Source organism: Olea europaea, chromosome 12, assembly GCF_002742605.1.
Source record: "Olea europaea var. sylvestris chromosome 12, O_europaea_v1, whole genome shotgun sequence".
In the NCBI taxonomy this organism is placed as follows: Eukaryota; Viridiplantae; Streptophyta; class Magnoliopsida; order Lamiales; family Oleaceae; genus Olea; species Olea europaea.
In genome coordinates, this window is record NC_036248.1 from 5,135,362 (window position 1) to 5,140,350 (window position 4,989).

Consider the following 4,989-nt stretch of genomic DNA (forward strand, 5'->3'; position numbering starts at 1 on the left):
TGAAGTTGAAACTCAACTTAATACGAAAATTAAGGTATTAAGAAGCGATCGAGGTGGTGAGTATGAAGCACCATTTGCTGAATTCTGTGTACAACACGAAATCATACATGAAACCATTGCACCTTATTCACCGCAACAAAACGGTGTTACTGAACGGAAAAATCGTACTTTAAAGAAAATAATGAATGCAATGCTAGTAAATTCTGGGTTACCTCAAAACATGTGGGGGGAAGCCGTGTTATCAGCAAATTACCTTTTAAATAAGGTGTCCCGAAAGAAAATGAAAAATACCACTTATGAGTTATGGAAAGGAATAAAGTCTTCCCATAAATATTTACGAGTGTGGGAGTGTCTAGCCAAAGTAGTCGTTCCAACACCAAAGAAGGTAAGGATATGGACAAAAACGGTAGATTGCACCTTCATTGGCTATGCACACAATAGTAGTCTTATCAGTTTCTTGTGTATGATTCTAAAATCCCGGACATACACAAAAATACGATATTGGAATCAATAAATACTTCATTCTTTGAACATATATTTCCGTACAAGTCCAAAGAGGAAGCAAGCTCCTCCAAACAAACATATGAGATTATGACTGAAAATAGACATGACGAAGAACTAGAAGAGGAGACCGAGGTTAGACGTAGCAAACGGGAAAGGACAGAAAAATCGTATGGTCTTGATTTTTTGATTTATATGCTAGAGAGTGAACCTCAAAATTATCAAGAGGTTGTGAATTCCTCGGAAGGACCTCAATAGAAGGAGGCCATTAAAAGTGAAATAGATTTTATACTGCAAAATCATATATGGAAGTTAGTTGATCTTCCTCTAGGAAGCAAACCACTAGGCTACAAATGGATTTTCAAAAGGAAAATGAGAGCAGATGAAACTATCGAAAAGTACAAGGTCAGATTAGTAATAAAAGGTTACAAATAAATAGAAGGCCTTAATTAATTTGATACGTATTCTTCAGTAACGAGAATAACATCTATTAGGTTGATACTTGCGATTGCCGCTTTACGAAATCTTGAAGTACATCAAATGAATGTTAAAATTGCCTTTTTAAATGGAGATTTAGAAGAAGAAATCTATATGGAACAACTCGAGGGGTTTTCCTCACCAGGGCATGAAAAGAAAGTTTGTAAATTGGTGAAATCACTATATGGCTTGAAATAAGCCCCCAAATAATGGCATGAAAAATTTGATAATATCATGATAGAGAGTTGATTTAAAATCAATGAGTGTGACAAATGTGTTTACGTCAAAGACACTAAAGATGGTTATGTCATTTTATGTCTTTACGTTGACACATGCACATTGTTGGTAGTGATAATAAAATGATTGAATCCACTAAAATTTGTTAAATTCGAGGTTTGACATGAAAGATATGGGTTTAGCTGATATTATACTTGGAGTAAAAATATCAATAACATCAGATGGGCTTGTTCTAAGTCAGTCACATTATGTAGACAAAATTTTGGAAAAGTATAATAAGGATAATACTGGCTTGATTAGAACACCGATAGATACAAGTTAACATCTATCTAAAAACAAAGGTGAAAGTGTCTCTAAAGTAGAATAATCGAGAGTTATTGGAAGTCTAATGTACTTGATGAGTTGTAAAATATCAGACGTAGCTTACACAGTCAGTAAACCGAGTAGATACACGAGTAATTCAGGAGCTGATCACTGAAAAGGAATAGTAAGAGTACTAAGGTACTTAAGATATACTCATAATTATGGACTACATTACACCAGATATCCAGCGATTATTGAAGGATACATTGATGCTAATTGGATATCTGATATAAAAGACTCAAAGTCAAAAAATGGATTTGTGTTCACATTGGAAGGTGCTGCCATATCGTAGAAATCCTCTAAGCAAACAGTTATAACCAGATCTACAATGGAATATGAGTTTATAACTCTAGATAAATATGGTGAAGAGGCGAATGGTTGCGCAACTTCTTAGAAGATATTCTAAGATGGTCAAAACCTGTGCTAGCGATTTGCATAAATTGTGACAATCAATCAGCAATAGGAAAGACACAGAGTAACATGTACAATGGTAAGTCTAGATACATACGTCATAGACACAATACTATAAGACAACTACTTTCAACTGGAGTGATCACTATTGACTATGTAAGGTCAAAAGATAATATTGCGGATCCGCTAACTAAAGGGTTAAATAGAGAGTTAGTTGGGAAATTATCGAAAGGAATGAGATTTAAGCCCTTGAATAAATAAGTCATTACAAAGAAAACCCAACTTAGTTGATTGAAGATCCCAAAATCTAGGTTCAAAGGGACAACCTAATTGTAAAGGCTTAATAAAATCACTGTGGGGGTGTTTCCTCCTATCCATTCCTATGATGTAACAGTGATGCTTGTAAGGATGAAGGATAAACAATAGACTTTTAATTATTCTTAAGCATCGAAGTTCGAGCCAAGTAATGTGGGTTACTTGTAATAAAAAATTACCTATATGAGAGAGAAGTGGGGCCGCTTCTAAGAGAATTGTGTGGGGCTTAATTCTTAAGAACTCTCACAGAACCAAGTATATGTTCATGGCCAAAACGAACATAATAATGAGAATTGAATTGTGTTAGGAAGAATCCCGTGTGGAGTATATCGTCGTTTACATAAATGGCAGAACGGTTTAAAGACAGCACGTCTACTGGTCATCTAGTAAAGTAAATATATTTTCACAATGGAAGGTTCAAAGGGATTACCTATCCTGTGCAGGCTTCAACCATTGAACTTTATCAACTAGTCTTATGTCTCACGGTCACTAAGTCTCATGCCTCACAGTCTCATGTCTCTCCTAATTTTCATTTATGTGGGAGATTGTTGGAAAAAATGGGCTAGTAGATGATTTTGGCATAAAATTTGTGTAGGACCCGTTGGTCAAATTTGAAAGATCAAAGTTGATCTTTGTTCTCCTCCATGAGAGTATCGAAACCATATATTTATTTGCAAAATTGATCAATGGATGAATGAGAATTTGGAGCTCAAAGATGACCATTGGAAGATGATTTATGTGGGAAATAAATTTAGTTCCATATAGAAAAATAAAGAAACTATGAACCACTTTATATAAGATTACACTTTGGAAGGGTGTAATCATGTGTAGCAAATAGGCTCTCTTCACGTATGTGCTCAGGGGGTGCAAATCACGGACCGAAATTACTTTCGGACTTTGAACTTGTGTGCGGGCACGACCTGTGTACACGAATGTCGAACCGAACGGAGCAAAAATTGGCCCGTTTAGAGTGTCTACGTTTTGCAATTTTTTGCTTTCTTCAACTGACCTTTGAGTTTCCAAAAATTGCCAAACTCTCAAAAATTGAAGCAACTCTAGTGTTTATTGCTATGGAGTTAATAGACAGATTTAATCTTGTATTAAGTATAATTTCCCAGCAATTCTAACAACGAGAATACTGCATTCACACGAAAATATTCTGTCAAATTAGTGTTGTCTGCATATATAATATGTTGCATTTTCAGCGTCGTCTTGGTGGTGATATTATTTAATACAAACTCAGTTCGCCAGAGAAGTTTCTGCAGTATTCATATTCTACTGTCACCGTTGTATCCTGGGAAACAAACGTTTGGATTGAATTTCAAGCACTTACGGTGAAGGAGCGAATCTATTTTAAGGAAATTGTGTTTGCACAGACCTCGAGTTGAAAATTTATTTATGTTCTGCAATTTACATATTTGCAATTTATTCTTACATGTTATTTATTTATTTAGTGATTTACACGTTTGCAATTTACTAGATTTATATATTTTGCAGTTTACTTGTTTTTACATTTTAGAAATAAAAATAGAAAAAGAAAAAAATATATATATATATCTGAATTTTCTCTCTAACAGTTGGTAAATGCAATTCGATATATGTATGTTACATATACGATATTTCTAGGTATAATTGAAAATACGGTATGTGAAAAGGGCAAAGAAAATATTGCATATACGGTATACTTAAAATTGACATCTAAACTATATATACGGTAAACTGCAAATACGGTAGGCAGCATATACGGTAAGCTACAAATATGATGAGTTGCCTGTAAATACGGTGACCTACATATACGGTAAGTTTTTTGCAAATACGTAAACTGTATATACAATATATTGCATATACGGTATGCTTAAAATTGTTATTTAAACTACATATACGGTATGCGATAATCCGATTTCATACACCACTATATTCCAAGAAAATCACTATCTCATAAATTGGATAAAGAAAATACAACATCAAACTCCCATTTATAAGACACGAACTTAATCTTAAAAGCAATAACAAAAGTTCTCTTTTATCTAGAAAAAACACATTTATTTCTATTTTTATGCAGAATATTACGACTTTGTTTGAGCCCTTTTTTGTAATAAATTTTGTAATAGTGATTTTTTGAAGAAGGCATTGTTAAAAAAATGCAAAATTTTTTGGGTTTACAAGTAATTATTTTATAGAAAAATGTGTAGTTGAAAATGAATTTGAAGAAAAATTAATTTTTAAATAATGAAACTCAAATGTAGACTACAATTCTTATGGCTCTCCACCAATACAAAGTAATTTTTAACACACTCAAATTAATAAATTAGTACAGATGACAATGCAAGTTGTCTAGTACTTGTTTAAGAGAATGAAAGTGCTACATGTACATAATTGTTTACATAATGGTATTCATAATTACACGTGGCACTGGATCCAACTTTTAATTCAAATCTCACACTTGCACATCAACAATCGGATGCTTGTCACATCACATTATGGACACCATTATGTGCAATAATTATGTACAAGTAGAATTTTTTTTTAAGAGAAATTGTAATGTAAAATAATGAAGCAAAGTAACGCATCCCATAAAATACATGGATAATAATTATGTAAGTAATAATCATGAATGTATGGTTGAAGCTAATATTTCACTTTGACTTCGTATTAAAATATTTTTTTTCTAGACATGAAAAATAG